We start from the raw sequence: 14,184 nt of genomic DNA, 5'->3' as shown, positions 1-14,184 counted from the left end.
ATACCACAGAGCCAAAAAGACAGTTCCAGGAATGCTGGGACCTTGTTTCCAATGGATTTGTTTCCTGTTTATTAACTTATATGAATTGCACCAGAGTTGTTGGGCGAGGTCATCTTCTCTTCAGTGTGGGAGATGTGTTTCAACACACAAGAAAGGTACATTACAAATGTACTCCTCAAGAGAAAAGCTTTCCATACCATTCTCCAGAGGAGTAAATGGTCGACACCCTGGGCTTAACCTATAGCTCAAATGTTTCAACCATCAACAAAAGCTTTTCCCATGACAAGAGCATTCATAATCCTCAAACCCAGGCTTGCCTCTACTGGGTATTGGTAGAGTACTTATTTCCTTACCTCTCTAGCTGTTCCCACAATAGGCATCTAAAAACATAGGTGGGAAACAGATCAACACAGTCATATTATGTAATTTCCACTTAACTTGCTTGGAATCTCTCTTCCTTTCCCAAGTTCAGCTGAAATTAGCCAGCAGAGTGAAAAAAAAACCCTGGGTATTAACATACAGACATGGGCACATTGACAGAGAGAAACCTAAGTGCAGGCAGCAGACTAGAAACCTGAAGGAACCAACTTGAAGATAATTCTACCCAAGTTTTACATGCCATTATCATAAGAATAGACAACACTGATTTAAATACCATGTCTCCAGTGAGATGTAAGTCCCAATCAGACCTATGAGATGCTCTTCTTAAGCAGGGTCTTTATAAGGACATTCTTGTCTCAGAAGAAAGGCGGGAAAAAAACATTTCAGATGGATTTGGAGGATTCATTAGCAAGGATTTCATAGCCTTAACATTAGAGTTTGGATCAGGATGGTTTATAAATATGTTTCCACAGTACCAAGCATAGGAAGGTTTCATCATATGAAAAAAAGTTATACAGTATGCTCCTCTACAGTGAAAATGCCATTTTCTAAACAATTATGTAACTACAGTTAAAATATAAAATGTGTATTTCATGTGCATTCTACAAGATATCTGTGCACACTAATTAGGAAGCAAGGTAAACTAGTTGGTGTGATTTCCATACTGCCCCAGGTAAGACCGTTTTCAGCTTCTGAGTTTACAGCTAACTCCTGTATGCCACGACACTGTGCCTGCTGCACAGATGTACCCTCAGACCCCTCCCCATGAGCCAATCTTGAAAAATCATATGGCATGAAATTATCTCAGATATGCACTCCTTAAAGCTGAAAGCAGCAGACACCTTGCAAACAAGCCTGGCTAGAGGTAGTTGAATATTATAACCCCACTGTTAGTAAACCCCTGCTTGGCTGGTTTTGCCTTTGCAGACGCATGCCCCATATTTTCCCAGTTACGCTGGCTACATGCTTTCCACTGGTTTGCAATATGAATTGCAGACATCTTTGCATGGCATCTCCAGCCGCTTGCTTTTACTTTTTCCTCCTTTGAAGTGCCACTGATTATTTATGACCCATCGAGGGACTCAAAAGACTTTCCTTCCACAGAGGCCTCTACATGTAAACTGAAGTCTGTTCCTAGCAACAGATTATTATTACTCATGTATTCACTCAGGCCAACGTCATGAACAGAAACAGCAGATTTTTATCTTTGATGAACTAGTCCAAAGGAAGCAAAGCTCCACAATGCAGACTGACAGAAGGCCCTTTTCCTTTTTAGTTATTAACAAAGATCTCAGTTTATTTTATATTCAGAAAGAAGCAGTAACATTCAGAAGTGCAAGTCTCAAGCCTTACAAAGTGCTGCTGAGCCACCTTCTTTTGGTAAACTGGTTTTCTGTAAGTCTGTCACAGCCTCCCTAAAGGCAAATTGTTGGCATCCAGATCATAATAATATGACCTAAAGAATTATCACAGAAAATCCCTTCAAGTTGGTTTGGTTTTTTGCTTTTTTATGATATTTTATTTCCCCTCATTTCCAATGTACTCACACCTCTTAAGTCAGAGAAGTTCACACAGCACTTAAGTCTGATGGTCATGCTTTCTTCTCAACACTTCATTTACAAGGCTTTCACCATTTTTTCACCCAGTGTCAAGAGTGGGGAAGAATTTCTGTTCAAAACACACATTTTCCAAGATCTCTGCGCTGAAACGCTCCCTTTTTTTAAGGTCCAACTCCAGAATGAAGTTTATCCCTTCCACATTTAAAATGTTTGCCAACATTGCTCTTGTGGGGGACCTCAGATTGTATACATGTCCACAGCTGGATTAAGATCACACAGCAAACATACTGATCCCCTTCCCTTCAAAGTCACATCCTCAGGTAGCAAAAATCAGGACAGCACCACTGACATCTACTTTGGCCTCCCCACTTGTGCAGTTGACACCTTCTTTTTGGCAAAAAGCCCCCAACTTGTCATCATCCAGTAAGCAATAACAGCACACCCTCTGCACTTTCCTGGAGGAAGAAAAGGGTTTCCATTAGGTTTCCATCCCTTTGAAGGTGATAGGAAAAAAGCGGCTATAGCCTTCTGATCCTACATAATATCCTACAGCAGTCAGATGGGTATCAGCCCACCTTTTAATAAGCACATGCCATTAGAGAGACTCTGCACTGCCTGAGATAATGCAGAAAGAAGTCTAGCCTTGGGTCTTCCTAAGCTATCAGTACAGCTGGAGATGAAGGAATCAGAAAGGGAAAAGCTTCCAAAAGGCGGAACAAGTCTGCTCAGAAAGAACCAAGCCCAGAAAGCACTAAATCTGTGGGAGATACAGAGATGGACACAAAGCTACACCCTATGGCCACCAGAAATAGTCTTGCCTTGTGCGAACTGACACACCTAAACTATATTCACCAGTAAGGACTCCTCCAAAGAATAAAAGCTGCAAGACCAAGACATCTCTTACTAGTTTATTTATGACAACCAGCGGCAGTACACTTTTGTTATCCAGGGACTTCCCAGTGATCTATTTATAATTTTTGAAAACATGCCAGGACAAGCATATGAGTATACAAAAGCCACACCACTTTTTAAGGCCAGCAAATGTTGCTGGTTTGTCTTTGATTTACACATCAGTAACACTGCCTGTTACAGAAGCACAATGGATCTTCTCCTTGCGTTAATCAATTTAAAAATGTGGTTAGGAAAGTGTCTTTCTTAACCTTTTCTTTTTCTGAGGGGTGGTAATATATTAGGTGTCCTGGTACAATTACACAGTTTGAAAACTGCACTAACTCCATGCTGTTGTTAACATACACACAAACCCACTTCTATTAACAGAGCTAAGCCTTGTTCCCACATTCACAAGAGTTGACCTGTGGAGATGCACGATGCATTTGCTTGCCCATGAGGGCCTATCTCACATTTATCTATTCCCAAGTGGAAATGCAGGGTCAAAGTACACTTTCCAAAGTCGGAGAAAACATTCAGTTTTCAACTGGCTTCCAAGTTCTCCCACATCGTTAATAAAAACAAGAACTGCTCAGAACTCAAAATCACAGTTGTTAATGAAAAAAAGAAAGAGTGATGAATGTCTGGAGGCTCAGAAAGCTGATGCCATGCCCATCCATCCCTGAAGGGTACACTGCTATGCAGGAAGCCAAAAATACTATGCTGACTTCATGGCTCCTTCAAAGTCAAGGGTTTGGGTGACAACTCAATCTCCAAAACACAAAGCCCATATGCACATCCCAGCCCAAATCTACCTGTGCAATGCCCAAAGTGTAATGCCCAAAAGCCTGCAGTGATGTGCAAAAAGCCATGGTGTTTATGTGGTGTGTTGCCACAAGGCCAGAATGGAAAAGCTCTTTGAAAGCCTTTGTGTGTTTCCCTGCTGACCGGCACGCCAGTTGAGCTGCAGCCCCAAGGCCACCTCTGACAGATAATGGGGACTGCAGGGAAGGGTTATGGTAAAAACAACATGAGAAACACAAGCTGGCTCAAGATCTGCGTGGCTATACCTGGGGAGTACACCCAGTGCATAAACACGACCTCTTCCTACTCGCTTGGTTAACTCAGAAAGCATGCAACACAATAACAATTGCTGTAAAGAAATTGTCCTACAAGCCCTTCTCCATTCCCACACAAGACACCCCTAGCTGACCCCCGTGCCCTGGCAACATGGGCTCAGGCAAGGCGCAGCAGGCAGGCACAGTGGTGAGCAGCCATGCTCTGCCTGGCCTCCTTGGGGAAAGGGTGCAGCGCGGCCGTAGCTGTCCTGGCGCCGCAGGGTGCAGACAGACCTCAGACCTGTAGGCACACAGCTCCCATCTCAAAAGGGAAGAGCTGCTCGCAGCTCATCATACCCCTTCCTCCGCGCTTCCTGGCCCAGAGTCAGTTCTTACAATTGCGAAGGGAAGGGGGAGGGAATTGCCAGCAATCACAGCAAGTTCAATTCTCGTGCAGGGGACTGCCTGATCAGAACAAACCAAACAACGCTTCCAGAACAAACCGAACAACGCTTCCTGCTTCAACCAAGCAAGAAGTATTGCAATAAGTTCTATCTTTTATTTACAAATGTTTCTTTCTTTCCCCTGGACTGCAACTGGAATTCTTCGGTTAGTCTTTTAATAGAGACTCACAGCCAGCTTCTCATTAACACTGGAGCCACTTCACATGGTGTAAAAGGTATTTAAAATAGCAGTACGTAATAACTACACCTGCTTTGTATTAATGACACGATATTAATGAGAATCAGACTCCTAGTAATGTTCTGCCTTTGAAGTAGCATGAATGTTTCCTTTCTACTGCCTTCCTAATTCCCCTTTTCCCAAAATAAAGGAAACAGTCAGATGGTTAACAAACAGATTATTCTGTTGAGTGAAGCTGGCCTGAGCAATAAAAGGCCTGGAGTTCCTCAATTAAATCATAAGGCCGTGCTTGTTTAGAAAGATCTTCCTGAAGACTAGTAATCTGCTCTTTCAGGAAGTTAAGAAAAGGGGAAAGCAGGGATAACAGCAATCTAGATGCAGGAGTTTTCACTAAAGCAGGGACTTGTTCTTACTGAGCAAAATCACTGGAAGTGTCAGCGCAATGTTTGCACAACAGACCTCTGCAGAGAGAGCCATCGATGCTGTCAGGACAGGGAAGTGAAATGCAATGTGCATTTGGGAGCCAAAAGAGAAAGGGCAGGTCTCATGCTAAACCTATCTGCTTTGGCAGTATTCCTGTAAAGATCACAAACTTGTTTTGATCCCTAAATATAGCAGAGAAAAGTAATCTACTCCAAGTAGCTCTCTTGCTGTTTCACGCAGGCAGCAGAACACAAAAGAGATTTGTCAAGCGAATGGGCAAATGAAGCTTGCCAAATTTGTAGGGCAAATTACAATTTAAATGATAGGTCCCAGCCTGGCAGCTGTGAATTCATCAGCTTCTCTCTCAAGCATGTCCAGCTGAGGCTACAGCAGTGCAAACTACCACTCTTCCCCTAGTACACCTCTGCTCTGACCTGGAGGAGCTGTCTCTCCAAAGAGTCAGTTTTTCAGGTCCATATAATTCTTCCAGCTAAAAGTTCCCCCCCAAAGTGCTAGTCAGGGTCCTGTGTTTAGTTTTTACACCTTCTGTTCCATGCACTTCAACGTTTGTGGGCAAAGCAGCCTTCCTCCAAGCACAGCCTGCACATTCGTGTGTCTGTGCTGGTTTTGCACACATGAAAAGGGCCTTTCGACAGTGTCTCCCATGCTGACTGTGCAGGACCCTCTGCTGCAGGAGAAAAACAGGGCTTTGCACAGGCAACTCAGCAGAGCCTCTCCACTACTCCACTAAGTGAAGCACTTTTGTTTACTGATTAAGACAAATAAAATGCCTTTCTCTTTGCTTTCAAAGAATTAGTTGCTTTAGGGGGGAGGAAAAAAACATCACACAAACCTAAATCTCTGATTTATAGCATAGTTTCAAGCCTGTAGAATAACTTTTTGTGTGCAGTGAAAACCAGGCCAAACACTGTTATTCTTACCAGTACGGTTGCCAGAGAGGACCAAACAGCCAAACTGCACATAGACAAGGCAAGAGAAAGAACTGGGTGCTAGGCAGTAACCTGCTAGAATAAACTGTTCATGTTATACAAAATAGATTAAAAAAAATACAGTTGCAATTGCAAAGCCAAAGACTCCAAATCAGAAATAGCCCAGACTAAAGGATGCCTTACTTATTTCACGCATTCCCCTTCTGAGCACGCAGGATGACAGAGCCTCCTCATCAGTGTCTGAATCACAGAGAAGTCCAGGCTGCCTTCTTTGAAAATCGGGATTTTTCACAATAGACATAAAGAGGATGAAGGCCTGTGAGCCCTGTGCATCTCCCTCGCTGAAAGGCAGCAACATTACTAACACAAAAGCTACTTACAGGCAAGTTCAGTCAAGCAACAGAGAACGCATGTTGCGTAAACAGAGCTGCGGTGCCATCCTCTCCTGGGCCAGGCAGGCGCCGCTAGGCCACGGCCAAGCAGGGGAGGTAAGCCGCAAGCCACAACGTCTGGCTGCCCCAGCCAACCCCAGCCCACCGAGGCATGGCTCTGTACATTCTGCAGAGATGTACCTCTCGCAGTCACTCCAGTTGTCCAGGACAAAACTCCAGCAAGGAGATGGCATGTGACCGCCAACGCAATTCCTTGGAACAGGATATGCTTCAATTTCCTTACAATTCCACTGGCTTTTGGGACAGTAAACTCCTAGACTGGCTTTTCAGAGACTCTTTGCAAGAAGAAACATGTTCAGTCACCTCAAGCTTTTCCAAGGCGAAGCCTTCCCTCACAAATGTTGTCTGTAAAGCCATTCCAAGTTTACCTACAGCACTAGTAAGGCACAACTGCTCTGCAGGAACAGTGTTTACTCACACCTACATTGCACAGGTATCTGCTTCCTCCCCCTTAGGAACTGCTGAGGTGCCCAGGGCACATAAATAGGAAGAAAATTCAGATTTTTCACCCCTCCAAAACAAAGCCAGCTCTGCTCTTGCTTCCTTCTTACAACAACAAGCTCTGCTTTCTCCATCCCAGGAGTATTTCATCACCAACATCCCACCCACTTCTGCGTAGGAAGCATTTGTTCACAATCAGACACTTTTTTTTTCTTTAAAAAAAAAACAAACAACAAACCAAACCAACCTTAAACCTGTCAGTCTGCTACCTGTGAAACCCCTTGTTGCAGTCTAAGTGGTTGGTGATGCCAGATGACAATACCAGGAAATACCAGGAATTGATCTTCAATGTTTATTTTTAGAGACTGGCTTTTCTCCCAGCCCTTATTTAATAGTTTACTCTTTCCCTCCTCTCCCCAGTTGTTCTCTCTGGGATCAAATTGCCATTCGTTTCACTTCCAGAGAGTTCACCCATGGACCCCCTCAGCAGAACTTTAGGAATTGAATCCTGGCTCAGACAACACATTCTTTCTATTTCATGGCTATCGTATTTTTCCTCATTTATCGAAAAGGTAGGAGAATGCTCTGGTATTTGTCTGAAATCCGAAGTGCACAGGATCCATTTAACACTTGGCACTTGTCTGTACTTCCTATCTCTGCTATACAAGCAAATTCCTTCAGCAAATTCTCCCCTTGGACACTCAGCTCACTTAGCAAGAGAAGTCTTTCTGCTGTAAACTAGTTCTCCACACAGGAGGAATTTTATCCTTAACCTACCCTGGTTTCCCTGCACAGATAAATTAGGCTTTTTCCAGAAGAGCTCGTGATTTTATTTTTTTTTTCCCCAGGCTGCTAAATAACTCAGCGGTGGCAGTAACACTTCAGATCAGACCAGGTCACAGCTCCCTGTGTGGTTCCAAAACTCTCTGAGTTTTGCATTTAGATATGCACTGCAAGGTTTACATATGTCTGTTTAAAGAGTTCCACACCTACTCTGAACATGACTGAATAATCACACACGCTGTCTTAGGCCACTACGAGCCTGAACTATAGCACATTTACTCCAAGGCTTATCTGTTTGTGACAGCACAAGTACAATCATCCTCAGCAGCCTAATGGATACACAGTAATTCAGCTATGTGCCTGAACTACGGATTTTGGGATGAGAAAGGACAGGGAAAGGAGGATGAGTAACAGCCTATATAATTTTGCAAAAAGTTTTCACAAAAAGGAAACTAGTACCTACCAGGCACCATCCACCCCCAAAAGCCAGGCAGCTGGTCTCACCCCCAGGAGAGCAGCAGATTGCAAGGCAGCTGCCAGGAGCATGGGCAGAGGAAGGAACACGCCTCCGGCAGCCTGCAGTCATCCTCACCGCTTCCACCTCTGCCACTAACCTGATGTGCGACCTTGAAAAAGCCACTCCGCAAATCCCCTCAGCCCCATATTTATAGCAGAAGATTGTCTGGCGCTGTGGGTCCAGCCCAAAGCTTTTCTGAATCCAATGACTGACCAGGGGAGGAGGATGACTTTGAACTGGGCACTGCTGCCTGCTCTCCAGTCTTGGGTAAAGCCCTCCAGGCACACTGCCTGACACGATGCAACCTACATGGATGCCAAGTCTGGTAGAAATGAGGACACTAGGAGCCCTCCTAGAATCTCCGCTGGGATATGAGACACTTTGGCCGAGATTCAGCTTTCCTGACACTAAACAGCTACAAGAGAGATGCCTCCATGCACATTCATTGTTTGAACTCTGCAGAAACAATGGAGAGAAACAGGCACTTTTAGGGCAGTTCGTCGGGTGTATTTTTAACTGTTCAATTCAGTGTAGATGAATCATGGTCCAGAAGTGTTTGCTCCTCTCTAGTGACTATGAAAGGAGTCTGGAGAACTCTCTTGCAGATAGTTATGTTTTAGCATGGCAAGAGGAATCTCAGCCTTTCAAGTTGGGAGAAAGGAAGTAAGCAACCAGACACATCACACAAGCTCTATGCTTCCCTCCCTCATAAACATCTTGTAGCTAGACAGTATGCATCCACCTTCACCAAGAGGGCTTGGCTTTGCTAGAAGGGTTCCATCCAGTCACTGAACTTGAAGCTTTCACCAAATATGCCTGCAAGCAAAACTCCAAGTTGCTCACCGCATGAGAGCCTCCAAGAAGCAGGACATGCTGCTTGCGGGGCAGCTTTTGTTTCTCTCCCTGCATCATTTAGGTGATGTCACTAAAGCAAACTGAGCTGAACCCACTTCTAAAGGGTCTTTACAACCGCTTCATGGCCAGTTGTATGCAGGCCATTTCCTGCAGACCAACAAGGTATGTTCAGCAGTGTATTCACTCCCCTCTCTGCCTCGCCCCTTCATCATTCACCAACTTCTCTTTCTCCTGGCATCCAACAGGCCAAAAGATCCAGAAAACAAAAGTTTTTTCCTGTAAAACCCACATTTCTGCCTCCTCCCTACACTTCCATCAAAGTAATTACAAGTGCTTTGTTTTACATCTGAATTGTCATTTCCTGTGATAGAACTTGCAGCTTGAGTCTTAAAGCTCAGGTAACTAATACTATTATTTTCTCTTCTTCCCCATCCCTGGCCACAAATAGTACTGCTTGTATCAGTAATATGGGTCAGCAATTCCTTAAAAACCTCTCAAGCCAATTTGCACGGCTGCATTGTGTAGGGAGTTATCAGCACGCTGCAGGAACACTAGAAAGCAAACCAGTGACCAAAGTTATGGCCAGAGTCAAAGCTCTGCCCCATTTCCCCTCCTGTGGGGAGATAACAGCCTGTTCTGCACCAGCCCTTTCTCCCTTTCTGGGTACGCAGCTGAACTAAACAGAAGTTTTTCCCCCATGCCCTCTTCTGTCCCTGTCCTGGTCCTGTCACATCTCCACAGAAGCGGCTTGCTTCGTCTCCTGCTGTGAACACTCTGAAACAGGTGATCTACAGAGGCTGGCTGCCTCATGGCCTCACTTATACTGGGGTTTGTGTGTGATCCATGAAGGCCACAGGAAGCTGGTCAGTATTCAGAGGCACTGTTTAGCCTTCCCGACCCCACTCTGGAATCCCTTTGCAGATAAAAACACTCCAGACATCAGGGGTCTCTCCCCTCTCAGCATTATCTCAAGCCAAAATACGTTCATACATTTATCCTGCACAGTGACTGCTTGCTGCCGACACCCCTCATGCTCCACATGCAAGTGGATGCAAGTCAGTCCAGGAAGGGTAAGACAGTCAAATCCATGTCCTATGGGGTAACATACACTATACGGTTTGATTCACAGTCCAGTAGTTGTACGTGCTACAGCAGGTATAATCTCCTGCTCCTGCAGGGAAGCCTTAGCACAGACATACCACTTTTATTCCCAGACATATATTTACACTCTAGACCAACTCATCCACATCAGCTGAAGTAAAAAAATCCCCCAGACCCCAGCCAGGTCTCAATCCCCTCTAAGGAGCACAGCTGGCAAATCAGATCAACCTGATCTCCCAGTGGCTATGCAGGCTCTGTCTCATTTACAGGAGTATTCCACCCACACTGGCCAGGGATGGAATTCAAGCAAAGAACGATTAGGTGCAAGCTGTAGGAAATGTCACCTTCCCTTTAATCACAGCTTATGGATCCAGTCCCGAAGCGTTACTCATACACCTCATAGACACTCCACGTGTATAATCCCACCACTTAATCCAACTACTTGTTCAAACAGGCACGTTGCTAGGAGTGGGTCTCTGCCACCACTGTCTGCATTTCCAGCGTTCCTCCAAGACCAGGTCCTCTCCCACATCTAAAAGTCCCATGACAGTTCAAAATAAACCATGGGAAAGCGAGGGCAAGTGTGGTGGCACACACGGCTCATTCCCTCAACATGAGAAACAACACAGCCCACTGCAACCTGGTATGTGCTCTCCCACACTGCCAGATCATCTTGAGGAAACACTTTAGTTGTGGTAAGCAAGAGATAAGCATCTCTGCACATACACAGAAAAAGCATCTCAGCTGGTAGACTTTTAAAACCAGTACTTATTGTGCCCAGGGAAGAAAAGAAATTGGGTAAATGGGCTGAAGGGCACAGCTTTGCTAGGACGAGTTTGGATCATCTCTTCGTATCTCTCTGTACAAACCCAGCCATTGAGAGTCCAGATCTGAAACAGAGCCGCAGTTGCTAAGAAAACAACGCTGCAAACAGATGTCAGGAGATGATTCATGGAGTACGGGCATATCCCTGTACTACAGATAAACCCAAATGAATGAGGCTCTTTATACCTGATCTTCCAAGCTGTGCTTCTTCATGCCCTCTTTGGGATTTTTTCTTTAGTTCATTTCTATATTCAGACAGCGAGGAAACTAAGCAGAGCTGAACTCACTGTTAACAGAATTAATTACTGGTAAAGGGGGTTTACAATGTGTATAACAAACCCAGTAAAAGGGCTAAACTCTGGCCCATTTTTCTCCTGAAACACAAAGCAACTTTGCCCAAAATCCTATCAGCAGAAATAACATGAAACCCACAGTTTAAAACTGCAAAGGAACGAATAGCAACAATTTTTGCCTTTTGCTATGTTCCCATACACCATAAAACTTAAAATTAACAGCTAGGGAGATAAAGCATTTGCAACCTATTAGATCATTAGCCAGCAATGCATGCCACTTCTTGAATTATCTCATTGTCTCTATGCCTAAAATCTTTGCCTGACAAATAAATTAAAAAATCTCTAGCATGCTACAGGACTGGCCGAGTGCTACTGACACCAACAAAGTTCTCATTTACTTTAATGAGCTTTTAGTCAGATTTAATTGGAGAAAAACAGCTCCTTCGGCCCTCTTAAACCATCACAGTCAATTCTTAACACAGTATGATAGGAACAGCACTTAAAATACAGTTTCCTGAGGTTATTTGTAAAGAACTGTTGAAATAAAGGAATTCTGCTACATGTTTTTATAGATAATTAGGGTAAAAAAGCAATTATTCATTACCCTTTATTATGAAGTAGAAAAGAACAAACATAATTTATACACTTCTGAGCACGTGTTTGTACAGCATCTCACACAAGTAGGGTCCAAACATTGCCACAGTATGCATCAGTGCAGGGCAATGCGTTGATTGTGGTTACCGCTGATTTTTCATCACCCCTCCAAACTCCCCCATGTCACTGCCCATCCCCCTCTGGTTCAACTCGTCCCCACTGCCATCCGCTCCCCTGCCACCTCACACTCACCCCACGTCACCCTGTCCTCTCCCACCAAGGCATGTCACCTTCTGCCTCAGAAATCAGCTATTTAGGCGACCCCGATTTCAATGTGAGGCAGCTGCATGTGTGCCTGTGGGGCAGCAGACACTGTTATTGTGGGCAGCGTTAACAGCCACCACCGTGCCCCTTCCCGGAGCTATAAATCCACCCCAGGAGCGGCTGAAGCCCGTGACTCAGCTACCCAGGCGCCAGAGGCCACGTGTGTCCCTCCTGCAGGTATTGCGTTTCAAGCGGGGCTATAAACACGCTATGGTCTTGTTAGCTTGGCCAGCGGTCACAATAACCGGCCCAAATCCTGCACGTGGCACTTACGTCTTTGTCGTAAGTGTCTCTGTGACGTGAGAGCGCCCCGAAAGCTGAAGAGAACGTGGGGATGACAGAAAGAGGGGGAGAGGGCAGACAGGACACAAGGCATGCTGAAAGAGGGACGCGGAGGTGTGAGGAGCACACGCTCGCTGACCTGACAAAGGCCGTGAGAAAGTTGCAGCCAAACTTTAAGTGAAGTTTCCTCGGTGTAGGTACTGAGTAACTCGAGGAGCGCGCACCTGCTCTGCCTCCCAACTCCTCCAGCAGCTCCCAGGCGGGACACAGGAGCAAGAGGAATGACCCTGTTGAGGGGAGGGAGGGCGGAGGCTGGTTTTAGGCATCTAAAAGCCAGGTGACGGCATCTCACCTTCGGTGAGGGGACAGGCCAGAGCGCCCTCCCTTAACCCCGCAGCCCCCGCCCAGAGCCCGCCCCGACCGCAGCCCCAGAGCCCCGGGGGCCGCGGCCCGGGCCCCGCCGCGCCGCCCCGGGAGCGGCTGCAGCCCCACGCGGCGGGAAGCGCCCGCAGCCGGCACAGCTTTACCCGGGCCCAGCGCTACCAAACCGCCGGCGGCAGAACCGCCCGAAAGTAGCAGCTCCTTGTCCCGAGAACTTTGCCTGAGCCAGTACCCGCCATCGGTTCCCAAGCGCGGAACCCAAGGGAGAGCGACTGCCCAGCCCGGCCCGCCCAGCCCCAGCCCGGCGCGGGGCGGCCGGTAACCGCCGTTTACCTGAGCGCTCCCCCGCCCCGGCCGCGCTCCCCGCCGCCTCCGAACCAGCCGCTTCCCGCTTCCCGCCGGGGAAACGCTGCCGGCTGCGCCGCCGGACGGGCACCGCTGCGGGGAGGGGAGGGCAGGGCCCGGCGGGGGCGGCAGTTCCCACAGAGCCCGGCTCCCGCCGCCGGCCGTGCCCCGCCAACTCCCGCCACTGCCTCCGCCCCCCCCCCGGCCCCTCAGCCGCTTCCCCAGCAAAAGGGCTGGGAGAGGGGGCACTCGCCCCGGGAGCGGGGTCCCCTCCGCGCCCCCCGTGGGACGTCGCTGCGCAGGGGGCGCGGGCGGTGCCGAAGGTGAAGCCGGCACAGAGGGAACAAAGGCGGCGGGGAACAAAGAGCGGCAGGTACCGGAGCAACGGAGGGGAGGGCGCCGGGCGGGGCGGCGGCACCGGCGGGCTGGGGCCGGCGGAGCCACCGCTCTCCGCACAAAGACGCGAGCGGGCCGCGCCGCAACTTCCCGCAGGCGGGTCCCGGCGGGGCACACTCACCACGGGCGCAGGCCCGGCGTCGGCGGCGGGCGAGGGGGCGGCGGCAGGAGGAGGAGGATGAGGCACCGGCAGCACCGGCCGCTCCCCGCCCCGGCCGTTGCCAGCGAGCGAGCGCGCTCTCCGCCCGCGAGCGGGAAGGCGGCGCGGGCGCGCGGCCCCGGCCCCCGCAGCCCGGCCCGGCCGGCGCTCCGCCTCCCCCCGCTGCGGCGGGAGGGCCCGGCGGGCTGCGCGGCCTCCCCGGGCCGCCTCCCACCCCGCAGCCGCGCCGTCCGCCGGGCGGGCGGGGGCTGCCGCCGCCTCGCACCCTCCCGTGCCCCCACCAGCCGGCGGCGCGGGTTGCCCGGGTGGGCCGGGGAACGGGCTCTGCCCCGGCCTGTGCCGCTCCTCAGCGGGCCGGGGGAGGTCCCGGGCCCCGCGGGAAGAGCCCACCCGGCCCTCGCGCCCCGGGCAGCGGCTCGTCCCGGAGCCGGATGGGGAAGAGCTGTGCGGTGCTCGGAACCGCTTTCTGGCCTTGGGGAGATGGAGACACAAAGCAAGAAAGTACCTCAGTGCTGTCACCGCTCTGCAGCCTCC

General features: G+C 48.6%; 1 protein-coding gene across 2 annotated transcripts in view; it reads right to left on the bottom strand.

The window, feature by feature from the left end:
* SYNE2 (spectrin repeat containing nuclear envelope protein 2) overlaps positions 1-12,142 on the bottom strand; it is a 189,300-nt gene extending 177,158 nt beyond the window's left edge. Inside the window, exon 1 of one of the 2 annotated variants that reach the window (XM_080395851.1) lies at positions 12,015-12,142. The gene's annotated coding sequence lies outside the window, so the exon portion shown is untranslated. Of the gene's footprint in view, positions 1-8,040; positions 9,508-12,014 lie in introns of those variants that run through there. The other variant, XM_080395850.1, reaches the window with a different exon arrangement.
* Positions 12,143-14,184: the final 2,042 nt, after the last annotated feature.

Source organism: Falco punctatus (genome assembly GCF_963210335.1).
Source record: "Falco punctatus genome assembly, chromosome: 7".
NCBI classification, from domain to species: Eukaryota; Metazoa; Chordata; class Aves; order Falconiformes; family Falconidae; genus Falco; species Falco punctatus.
The sequence above is the reverse complement of the archived record's forward strand: the minus strand, read 5'-3'. Positions and strand labels throughout refer to the sequence as shown.